The sequence below is a fragment of the Heterocephalus glaber genome, unplaced genomic scaffold, assembly GCF_053883595.1.
Source record: "Heterocephalus glaber isolate CG9 unplaced genomic scaffold, H.glaber_assembly_v1.0 deba00001606, whole genome shotgun sequence".
Classification (NCBI taxonomy): Eukaryota; Metazoa; Chordata; class Mammalia; order Rodentia; family Bathyergidae; genus Heterocephalus; species Heterocephalus glaber.
The window spans coordinates 37,525,901-37,538,299 of NW_028258377.1; the positions used below are offsets into that span (position 1 = coordinate 37,525,901).

At 47.4% G+C, this 12,399-nt stretch overlaps 1 long non-coding RNA gene across 2 annotated transcripts in view; it reads left to right on the forward strand.

Annotated features, from left to right (window-relative positions):
* Positions 1-4,581: 4,581 nt before the first annotated feature.
* LOC147823008 (uncharacterized) overlaps positions 4,582-12,399 on the forward strand; it is a 30,411-nt gene continuing 22,593 nt past the window's right edge. For both annotated transcript variants that reach the window (XR_015444859.1, XR_015444860.1), the window contains exon 1: positions 4,582-9,978. This is a non-coding gene — a long non-coding RNA (uncharacterized LOC147823008). The remainder of the gene's footprint in view (positions 9,979-12,399) is intronic.

Below are 12,399 nucleotides of genomic sequence, written 5' to 3' on the forward strand. Positions count from 1 at the left end.
TAATTTGCATTTCTTGAGTGACTAGTGATGTTGAACATTTTTTTCATATATTTGGTATTTGTATTTTTTCATCTGAGAAGTGTCCATTCATTTCACATGCCCATTTTTGGGTTGGGTCTTTGAATTTTCGGTGGGGTCTGATTTTTTTTAGTTCTTTACAGATATTAGTCTTTAGTCTGAGGAGTAGCTGGTAAAAACTTTTTCCCATTCATAGGTTGTCTCTTTACTGTTCTGGTGGTTTCTTTTGCTGTGCAAAAGCTTTTAAATGATGTGATCCCAGTTGTTGATTCTTTGAAGTATTTTCTGTATGATCAAGGTTTTTTGTTCATAAAGTCTTTGCCTACACCTCTTTTCAAGACTTTTACCTATTCTCTCTTCTAGCAGATTAAGTGTTTATGTTTTTGTATTTAGATCTTTGTTCCATTTTGATTTTTGTGTATTGTGCGGTAAGAGATATAGGTCTAGGTTTAAGGCATGTGGAACTCCAGTTTTTCCAGCATCATTTGGTAAAGAGGCTATCTTTCTGTTCCACTGATTTTTTTTGTCAGTACTATGCTTTTTTTTTTTTTTTTTTTGTACCAGGGATCGAACTTGGGTTCTTGCGCTTGCGTAGCAGGTGGCAAATCACCCCCCCTCCTTTAAAAAAAAATCACAATAGCTTTGTAGTATAACTTCAAAAGAGGGATTGTGAGGCCCCCTACCTTGCCTTTGGTGCCCAGAATTGGTTTTGCTATTCTAGGTCTCTTCTGGTTTCATAGGAATTTTAGGATTGTTTTCTTTAGTTCTGTGAGGTATGCTATTGGTATTTAGCTTGAAATTGCATTACATTTGTGTAACAGTTTTGGAAGTACGGCAATTTTCATTGTATTGGTTTTGCCTGCCCAAGAACAGGATATCTTTCCATTTTCTGATGTCCTCTTCCATCTCATTTTCCAGAGTACTGTACTTTTCAATTAAAGATCTTTCACTTCCTTCAATAGATTGATCCCTAAGTATTTCATTTTTCTTGATGCTATTGTGAGAAGTGTTGTTTCCCTAATTTCTCTCAGTGAGCTTGTTATTTGTGTAGAGGAATGCTTTCAGATTCTTTGTCTTTTGACAGCTTCATTATAATGTATCTTAGTGTGGTTGTCTTTTGACCTTATCCTACTTAGAGTGTGTTGAGCTGATAGATTTTTTGGCTTTGTAGATTCATGCTTTTAATCGTATTTGGGGAGTTTTTGGCTATTATTTCTTCAGTTATTCCTTATTCCCCCTTTTCTCCTTTTCCTTCTAGGATCGTAATATATGCATTGGTCTGCTTGATGGTATTCCATAAGTCATACAGGCTCTGTTTATTTTGGTTTGTTTTTTTTAAACTTGGTAATTACAGTTGTTCTACTTTTGTATGTACTTATTCTTTCTTTGCCCTACCCAAATCTACTGTTGAACCCTGGTAGTAAATTTCTCATTTCAGTTATTGTCCTTTCTAGCTTCAGAATTTCTGGATGTCTCAGCTGAGTCCCAGGAGTAACACTGTGGCATTAACACGTGTTAATAAGATTTGCTCACTGGCTGGGCCATAACTCCTATTTCCCTCTGGACTTTTGCCCTCATCCCAGCAGCTACACCTGCCAAGCCTAAGTGGTCTCTTCCTCAATGTGGACAGCCCAACCTTCACCACAGATTTACAAAGAACTCCTGGTTTGCCCTGGGCTTCCTGTCTGCATGGCTTTGTTCTTACTGATAGGATACCCTACCTCCCAGTTTCTAGCTGCTTTGCCTGTTTCAAACCCTGATCTCTGCAACCTTGGCTCTGTGGTGATGTCATGCTCTGTTTGGACTGCAGCTCTTTGAAACATAATTGGGAACTTATTCCTGCTCACGGAGGTAGGTAATTGTGGAACTGCTTCGTGGGTTTTCTTTCTTTCAGAGATTACAGTTCTACCCTGTCTGCTGGCCTTGCCTGAATTGTTGCCACATATGCACAGCATTACACACACACACACACAGCTACACACAGCAATGTGCGCACTTACAGCATTACATATATGAACATGAATACTTCCTTGTGTACAGACATCTTCTATTTTCATAATTGTTTATAATGGGAGGGCTAGACTCATACCAGCTGTTCATCACAGAGGCAAAAGTTCCCCTCTTTGTTTCTTGGTGAAATAAAGCATGTGTTGGCAAAGGTGTTGAGACAGGTGCCAGGCAGACTAGCCACTGTCTGATTCCCTGGCTCTGTCACTTCTTTGTGAGCAATACGTCAGTCTCAGGCTCTCAAGTGCACAGATAGGATTTCTTGCAGCCGGTATGCTTTGCACGCTTCAAATGAAAGGGCTTCTACTACACGACAGCGCCAGTGGCAAGATTAGCTTGGATCCTGGAAGTCATTCACCTTACTGTTGCCAATACATAAAACTGTGTTTCTGTTTTTCACTGAAAATCCAGTGCTGCCTGTTTCACCCTGACTTTTTCAGCAAGGAAGTAAATGTTGCCTTGCTGCCTCACCAAGCGTACACAGGATCATAACCTTTGCAAGCCCTTTTGAAGGTCTACTGGGATTCTTTGCTGGTAAAAGACATTAACACATGGGCAGACCCTTGGCTTTGGGCCTACAGGCAGAAACCCAGGTAGTCAGCAGTGTTCCGGGGAGGGGCCTGTGAGGTGGAAGGGGGCTCAGCCAAGCCGAACCCCAGGGCAGAGAAATCTCTGAGGCACGCTGCGCCCCCACAGGCAGGCAGAGCTGGCTTTACCCTACTCCAGGTACCCACGGGCAACTCATCCACTCAGCAGACAGTTAGTGATTATGGAAACTGAGCCAGGCTCCATGCTGAATTGGGGATAAAGGATGAGGAAAAGATTCCTCAAGAACATGCTTAAGTTGGCTGTTGGGGTCAAATCTTGGTTCGAAAGAAAATTGTAAAAAGAAAAAAATGGCGATGAACTCATTTTTCCATTTTTGAAGAAAAGAACATATAAACCAATTTTTTTTTTCTTTTTTGCAAAGAGACCCAGGTGTTTTATTTTGGAGCTTGAGAGTATTGCTTTGACTTTGCCTGACCTTGCCTAATCCACACTGCTCTGGAGCAAGGAGATTGTTGGCCAGGTAGAACATTTCAGGGACCTGTGTGTTCTTGGCATGGTTAATTTACATCCCTCAAAGAAAGTCTCGGTTTTCTCTGAAAATTCAGCTCTGTTTAAAGGAGGTCTCTGAAAGGCCTAAGGGTCTAAGATTCCAGAGATGGGCTAGGCTTCCAGAGAGCCTCTCTGGACTTCTCTTGGTTAGGCAGAGGAAGACTAAACCACACCTCCAGGGGCCATCGGCAACCGGGGCTGTGACCTTGCTCGGGAATGGTTATAAGGCCACCTCCTCCTCTCAGTAGAGCTGGTATGAATGCAGCCCAGTACAGGACACAGTATTATTCATCTGCTGGGTTGCACAAAACAAGGGAATCATTGGATGATGCTACATTCACCAGGGAGGGAGGGGAGGCTCCAGAGTGGTTCTTTAGCTTCCTTTGGAATACACCAGGAGCGGGGGAGGAGCAGAGGCAGGGGAGAAGGGGAGAGTACTCCGAATCCAAGGGAAAGAGGTAGGTCCCTACCTCATGGCCCTGCATCCTTGCCACTGAGAGGGGAGGGGGCGTGGTAGGTGCTGAGATCCCCACACCACCCCTCCAGGCCAGGGCTTTCCCCCTCACCGTGGTGCCTTGACACCCCAGGAACACGAGAGTACCCCATCTGGTGGGATCTTGGGTGTGGTTTAGGGCTTGCCCGGATGTTTCCTGGTTGCTCGGGGTTCCGGGCCTTGGTGCACTCCCACACAGGTGCCGGGCTCTTGGTGGCATTTCAGGGGGTTGTTTTGAACAGTGGCTTCAGTCACCAATGTCGTTCCATGCATACCTCAAATTCTGTTACTGGGGATGGAACTCAGGACTTCCTGGGTGTAGGAGTGCTTGTAAAAGAGACGCTTGGGGGCCAGGGATTTAGCCCAGTGGTTTCGCCGCCTGGTGCGCAAGTGCAAGGACCTGAGTTCAATTCTCAGTACCAAAAAAAAAAAAAGAGAGACACTTGGTGGATTAAAAATGTGACCACTCACATTCTGCGGAAAGTTTCAGGTTGAATACTGAATTTTCACCCCAGTCCAGCAACTCTGCTGCTCACATAATGGATTTTGCCTTTTTTGGTACCGGGGATCAAACTCAGGACCTTGCCCTTGCGAGACAGGCACAGTGTCACTGAGCTAAGTCCCAGGCCCTGCTGCCCACATAATGAATGAACACCCCATCTGGAAAGTCACTGGGCCAGCGGGGCGGAGCTGACGGGGCAGGGCTCGCCTGGACCCTCGGTGTCCTTGTTCATGCTCACGTGCTCACCCACGGCTTGAGGTGTCTGGTGTGTGCCATGCCATCGTTCTCCCACGGGTCTCAGGGTCCGACAGGAACCTGCTCAGAAAGACACAGGTGGGAGCCACTAGGGCAGTGGCCCAGAGGTCCACACCGCCATGGCGGTGCCCAGAATCTGCTGTGTTCGATTTTGCTTGTGTGCAAAGAGCCAGTAATGGGGTGGCGTGGCGGGGGGGCAGGAGGGAGGGTTTGACTTAACAACACCCTGGCATGTCAGAAGATGATGGGCCAGGGCCTGAGTCCCCCTTGCCTAGTGCTGAGAAAAGGTGACACAGTGTCTTCGGCAGGAAAGTGACCTCAGTTTCACGCAACACTCGTCAGTGATTGGCAAGGTGGTCAAGGGGACACCTGGGTCAGTCGAGCTCAACACTGCTGGTTCAGATCCGAGCCCCGTGTCACCTGTGTGACCTTTGTGACCTTGGGCAAATGTCTCCACGTCTCTGAGCCTCAGCTTACTTCTTACAGTCTGTTGCTTTCAATCTCAGGGATGGGAGGAGACCTGTTCAACCTCAAATCCTGAGCACCTGTCACAGTGCGTGCACAAAGGAGGTGACCAGGAATGAAGAACAGGTACAGGAGGGTGTGTTTGGCACTTTCCTGCAGTTTGAGTGTAGAACCTGTTGCTGGATAAAATGTGGCCTCCCAAATCCACAGCCATTGAGGGTGTGGCAGAAGTGAGCATGGTTCCTCACCTGCACCTGTGCATGTGTGTCTTGTGTGTCTTGTGATGAGACAAGGTGTGTCAGGGCACTGTGGATCGGATCTGAGTTTATTCAGACCATAGGGTTTGTGGGCACACTTATGGTGTCTAGGTAAGGATTTAAGAGATATGTTTTGTTCCTCATGAGATGTTTAGGAGGAGTGGGTATTATGGTTTAGATCTAAAATGTCCCCTGAACATTCCCGTGTGTGTGGAAGGCAGTGCTGTAGTGGTCAGTGGGCTCATCACTGACGAGCTGAGTAGCCGAAGGTGCTGTTAGGAGGTGGGCCTGGCTGGAGGTGCATCACAGGGTGACCTGGAAGGCTGTGTCCTCGTTCCTGGCGCCTCTCTCCTCTGGTTCCTGGCCACCACGGGTTCAGCGCCTTTCCTCTGCCCTGCCCCTTTGTCCTTCTGTTTCTGCCTTGGAGCCAGCTGACCATGGACTGAAGCTGAGCCCAAATCAACCTCTCCTCCCTTACATTGTAGGTGTTGGGCCTTTGATCCCAGAGCTGAGAAAGTAACTGAGATAGTGGGGTCGTCGGTCACCAAGAGTTATGTATATTCTGTTTAGAAGGCAGATTCTGTTTATAATTTCTCAAGATGGACACTCCTGTATGTCCATGCTTAGGGCTCAAGGGGATTGCATTTGTTTTGGGGAATGGAGAGTATCACATCTGTATTTAGGAGGATGTCTGTGTGTCTGTTTGAGAGGTGTTGCTCTATTTATCTTCAGCTTCTGAAGCATTCCATGTACGTGCATGTTCATGACACATGGGTGATTGCATGTGTTCTTTTTGGGAAAGGAGAATTGTGTTACTTATCAGAAAGTACCGTATATGAATTTGGTTTGAATGTAGTCAGTTATTGTTGGAGGGTTTGTGTCCTTACATTTGGAGAGATAAAGAGTGATGTGCATTTTTGTAGGGTATGAGCATATGTGAATTTATTTTAAGTGTTCATTTAAGGGTGATTGGGAGTATATGTTTTATATTAAAGATCACGGGTTGTAATATTACTTGGGGTTTGGAGGCATGTCTTTTTATACTTGGGCATAAAGGATTTGGGTGTGTAATCAGGCATCTGGTCGGTAGGGAGTTTATGTGATAAAATTTTTCAGAGTTCCATAGGGCTGTGTAACTATGATTCTGCATCAGGAAGTAGAAAGAGCCTTGTGTGCACTGGCAGTTGTAGTGGAGTGACTGGGTATGTTTTTGAATCTATGGGTGTACTGTGGGTGGGTGTACTCTAACATCTGAGTGCTTAAGCTTGTGCCATCTGAAAGTGGACGTATCAGGAAGTGTGGTGGTGAGTGTGTGTGTGTGTGTCTACTGAGGGAGTATAGGACAGGTGTGCGTATGTGGGAGTAGAAATTAGTGTGTTTTGATGGTGATGTGCATACACACACTTATGGTGTGACAGGAGTTGTGGGTATTTATTAGGAGGAGTGTTTCGGGTTTCTGTGAATGTGTACATTTCTGGACTTGGGAGGGGTCTGAGGCCTGAGGGTGTGCTGGGGAAATGTGCGGATTGGGCCATTTGTGGTTACGTGTGTATTTGGGAAAGGATGAAGGGTGGATTTTCCTTGTGGTTGTTGGTGCGTACCTAGGAGACTGTTGTGAGACTTCATGTGTGTCTCACACTTAGTGCTGGAGCAGCAAGATACTGTGATTAGGGACACGGAGCCATTGTTCATGTGTGTGTGTTTGGGGCTGTGAGTGTGTCCTTCAAGAGTTACAAATGATGTTTGTTGATAATCAGGATGTATCTGGTTATGTTATTGGGAAGATTCTAGGAGTAATTTTTTTACTGTTGGGATGCAGTGATATGGCTTATGTTTATGGAGTATGTGTATTTCTATTAAGAGGAGCAAGTCTGTATTTTTCAGGGAATTTAGGATTCTCTTTATGTAGATTTGGCTAGTAGGATGTTTGTGAGTGTATTTGTGTTTTCTGTATTTGGTCATGTCAAATAGATAGCTATCTAATAGAGTGTATATGAGGGTGTGTGGGTGTATACATGGGGATGTACTGTGTGTGTATATGGGGAAGCACGGACTGTATCTGCATGCATGTGAATACATGGGGATCGCAGGCATGTGGACTTGGGGATGTGGGGTAGGTATACTTAGGAGAGAAAGGTGTTGAGTGTGGATTCAGGGGTGTAGGGACGGGGTGACTTGTGTGTTTGGTGGTGTGGGAACGAGCTGTAGGTTCGGTGCGAGTTGTTTCTCTTGTGTGTCTGCAGGGGGAGGGACTGGCACATGTATCCATCTTCAGGTGCGCATACGGATGAGCAAGGGGTGCGGCAGGTCTCAGCGGGCGGTGCCGTGTGATGCTGAACACAGGTCATGGGCACCGTGGGGACAGAGCTGTCCTCTGTGGACTGAGCCTTCCGTCTCTGGGTCCCGCTGATGCTCCTCGCCCCAGTCTCCGAAGAGCAGCAGCTCTGTTGGAAGTGCTGTCTGCTCGCTCAGCCTTACCCTGCGGGTCAGGTGGCTGCATCAGTTCTGCTGCCAGGTGTGGATGCCTCTCGCCCTGAGTGGTCCTGGGCAGACATGGAGCAGGGGTGAGCACTCAGGAGCGGGGTGGGGGGTGTCCCTAAAGGATGCGAGGCACAGCCAGCTCTCTCCTGCATGGGCCAGAGGTCCCAAGAAGAATCCCTCAGAGAGATGCACGTTTGTCCACCTGGTGCTTCCCACCCTGGGTTATCCCCACGGCAAGGTAAAGGCCAAGCCCTAGGTGGGGCCCTTCCCTCCCCAGCACTGCTGGCAGCTCACCTCCCTCTCTGTTCCCTCGGCCAGTCGCGGATGTCAGTGTGATCACGCTCCTCACAGTGTCCCTTAGCTGCACACAGCCCCGTCCACCTCCCTCTTCCTCCCACCGGGCACTCGAGTGGTGGTCGTCAGCCCCAGCTGCAGCACCTTCTCTCTGTTCCTGGAACATCCCAGGGCCTCATGCTGTCCCTCCGTGGGCACCTGGGCTGCTCCCATCTTTTGTGATGATCATGAATAATGCTCTGATGTACATGAGTGTGTAGATATCTCTTCAAGATAAAGCTTTCCATTTTTTTGAGTATATCCCCAAGAGTAGGTGGATTATATGGTAATTATATTTATTATTATTGTTATTATTTTGTAGTACTGGGGATTGAACCCAGGGCCTTTGCACTGAGCTACATCCCCAGCCATCTTTTAAATTTTTTTTTCCAGCACCGGGGATCCATCTCAGGACCTTATGGTCAGTAGACAGGTGGAGTGCCACTGAGCTATATCCCTGGTCCCTTATTTATTTATTTGTTTAGGTACCGGAGATGGAACTTGCGACGTTGCGCTTTCGAGGCAGGCAGTGGAACCACTGAGCTAAATCCCCGGCCTTGTTTTGAGACAAAGGCTTCCTCAGTTGCCTAGGCTGTGCTCCAACTTGCAGTCCTCCTGCCATGGTCTCACAGTGCTGGGGTCACAGATGTGTGCTGCCATGCCCCGATTTCTATATTTAATTTTTTGAGGAGACATTATTCTGTTCCCCATAGTAGTGGAGCTATTTTGTGTAGTTAACAATAGTGTGCAGGGGCTCCGATTTCTCTGCATTTTGCCAACACTTGCTATTTTCTGACAGTGGCCTCCTAGTAGTTTGAGGTGCTGCCTCTTTGTGGCTTGGTTCCCTAATGATACTGGGCATCATTTTATGACACTTTTTGCATTTGTGTATCATCATCCGAGACGTCCATTCAAGTCCTTCACCCATTTTTGAAGTGGGTTGCTTTTTTGTTGCAGTCATAGGAGTTCTTTACAAGTTCTAGATATTAATCTTTGATCAGATATATAATTTGCAAATAATCTCTCCCTTTCCATGGATTGCCTTTCCACTTAACTGCCTGTGTTCTTTTTTTTTTTGGTACTAGGGATCGAACTCAGGACCTTGCGCATGCAAGGCAGGCGGCGGAACCACTGAGCTAAATCCCCGGCCTCTGCTTGTGTTCTTTGACACAATTTAATTTTAATGAAATCCATTTTTAAAAACTTTTATTTCCTGTATTTTTTGTGTCACATTAAAGAAGTTATTGCCAAGCCCAATGTCATGAAGCTTTTCTCACAAGTTTTCTTCTAAGAGGCTTTTTTTGTACCGGGAATTGAACTCAGAACCCTGTGCTTGCCAGGCAGGCATGGTGACATTGAGCTACATCCTGGGCCTGTTTTTTCTAAGAGTTTTATCACTGTGGATCTCATGTTTAAATCTCTGGTCCGTTTCGAGTTACTTTATTGTTTCATTTTGCAGTACTGGAGATTGAACCCAGGGAATGCTAAGTTATGTCCTAACCCTTTTTAAAATTTTGTTTGAGATAGGCTTTCACTGGGTTTCCCGTGCTGGCCTCAAGCCCGTGATCCTCCCGTCTCAGTCTCTGAGTAGCTGAGATTACAGACATGAGCCATCACCTCTTGTAGGTGAACCTGGTCCTGAGCCCCATGCTGGGGCTGCACCTGTTGCCGACTCTCCAGGGCGGCCTTGCTCTGGGACTCAGAGCCGCTGCTTTGTTCCCCCTGACCCGGGTGATGGAGGAAGAATGACAGAGACACGGGGTCAGCTGAAGGTGGGCAGCCAGGGGTCTGTGCCTCTCGCAGGCAGAGAGGCCCGAGCCTTTGGCTCCCCTCGCTTTTATTCCCCAGACACCGGCACAAGCAGTCAGAGTAACACAGGATGCACCTGGTCTCCAGCAGCAACCCTACATCCCTGGTAAACAACTGGACCTCAGCTGTCTTCGCTTTTCCCTGAGAGGCGACCAGCGCCGAGTGCGGCCGTTCTGTGTGCTCACAGGGACGCCAGGCGGGCCTCAGCTCTCCTCTGCCCCGGACAATGCCTGGCTGTTACCTTTTATGCAAGGTATAAGGTAAGGGTTCAGCTTTACTCATTTTTGCTCTGTGCTGGGGTTTGAACCCAGCTCCTGGTACTTGCTGGGTTACTGCTTTGCCACTGCGCCATATTCCCTGCCTGACTTCATTCTTTTGCATGCAGAATCCAGTTTTTCTTAGCATAATTTTGTCAGGATACTGTCCTTTACCTCACCAAGTAGTCTTGGCAGCTTGTCAAGTACCTCTGTGAAGGTTTGTTTTGGGTTCTGTGTTCCGTTCCGTTGGTCCATCTGTTGCCTTGATGCTAGTTCCATGCTGTTCTGATCACAGTAGCTGTGTTGAAGGCTTGGAATCTAGAAGAGTGAGATCTCCAACCTTCCTTTGCAAGATAACTTTTGTCTAGTCAGGACCCCCAGAGATTACATAGGAACCTTAGGAGGGTCTTTTCTAATTCTGCAAAGAACGCTAATGTTGGTTTGGAAGGGATTGCATTGAATCTGTAGATCATTTGGTATCGTTGACTCTTAACAATGTTAAATCTTTCCATTTATTTGTGCCTTTCATTTCTTTCCATAATATTTTGTAGTTTCCCCACATGAGTCTTTGGTTCGTTGTTTATTTCTTGGTATTTTATAGTGTTAATTTCCTCTTCAGATTGGTCATGGTGTATAGAGACATCCTGGTGTTCTGAGTTGATGTTATGACCTGCAACTTTGCTAGATTTGTTTATTAGTTTTAAGATTTTTTTGTAGAATTTTTAGGGTTTTTTTTTACTTACGTAAGCTCATGTTTTCCCTCAATGGGGGTAATTTTATTTCTTCTTTATTATTTTATAATTATATATTATTATAATATATTATTTAATTCACTTATCTTCACATGTTTTGACCAGAACTTTCAGTACTGTTAAACACAAGTGGCAAAAGCAGGCATCTGTATCTTGTTCCTGATCATCGAGGGAAAGCTTTGAGGCCTTCTCCCCTTTCATCACCGAGTCTGAGGTTGGCTATGGGCTTTTCACACGTGGTTATGGTTATGTCAAGTTAGTTTTCTTCTATTCCTATTTTGTTGAGCACGTTCTTCATTAAAGAGTGTTGAATTTTGAAGGTAAATAAATAGGGAGAATCCATAAAGATTTGAGTGAGTATTGGCCAAATGTACCAGAAACTTTCTCGTGCGCCAGAGTCTGAGGGAAGGGTCTCATGGTGCGTAACATGCTCTGAGCCCCAACGAGTCTCCTCCCTCCCTCCTCACTCCCCTGGTACAAAAGAGGTTTCGGCGTAATTGGCTCTTGAAACATTATTATAATCACTTTGTGACCTCTTCAGCTTATTTTTAATTACAAGGTCTATTGCATTGTTCAATTATTAACTCCCACAATTACTTATCTCGGCACTTTCTTATCTTGATGAAAATGAAAACAGCAAGGTCACACTGGCTCACTGGAATCCACTGCAGCCGGACTGAAGCTGCCTTGGATCAGCAGTGTCTGTGGTGCGGGGTGCTGCAGCTGCAGGAGCTCTCTTCCTCGGGTGGGGACAGGGGAGCTCAGGAACCGGGGTAGTAGCCCCTCTCTGGCGGTAGAGAGCCTCCTTGCCATGGCGCCTTCTGTCCAGCAGGGGACAGCACGGCCACACAGTAGAGGAAATGTCATTTTCCACTTTGGTTCTCCGGAAAAGGGCAGCTTTGGAATTTCCGCCAGATCCTGGAAGGATGCTGCTGGCCTTGACAGTGAATCCAAGGCTTCCACAGACAGGGAGGTGCAGAAGGAAGCACAGATGTCACCTCACCTTGCCAAGGACCTTGGGGAGCCTGGGAGTCCATCGGTCCCAGCCTCAAGTCGTTCTGTGTTCAGTCCCTGGCTTCCTGACCCCGCTGGCGGTGAGGGACACAGGCGTGGACTTGGAGAGGCGGCTGTGGCCTCAGTCCGTGCTGCTGACTCTGAGGCAGGGACCTGGACCTCACAGGCACACACACACACAGGCACTGGTAGGAAGCGGAGATTGGAGGGCACCGGTTCCCATGTGTTCATGCATTAGGTGACGGGCACTGCTGTTGGGTTAGTAGGCAAATCGCCCAGATGGCAGGAGATGTCAGCCGGAAGCTGGGGCAGAGGTCCGGTGGCCAGGAGGCCCGCTGTGCCAGTGTGTCCTTCCAGGGGGAGAGGGAGCTAGAGGCTGGCGGGAGGTGGTCGTGCCCAGCCGTGCCCACTATGGCATGCAGGGAACATGGTGAGAGGCGAGGTGCAGGCCAGCTCCCGTTGAGCTTCCCAGAAATGACCACAGCAATGTACCTCGGTCTGTTGCCCGATCAGCACTCTGAAGGCTGATTTCCACTTTTGTCCTGAGGAGTTTTTGGTGTCTGGTCCCCAGCGAAGGCAGGCTGGGAGGTCACTGCCAACTCCAGGGGACCTAGGGTCCTGGGCCCCAACACAGCTCGAGGCCGAAGCTCTGACTCCT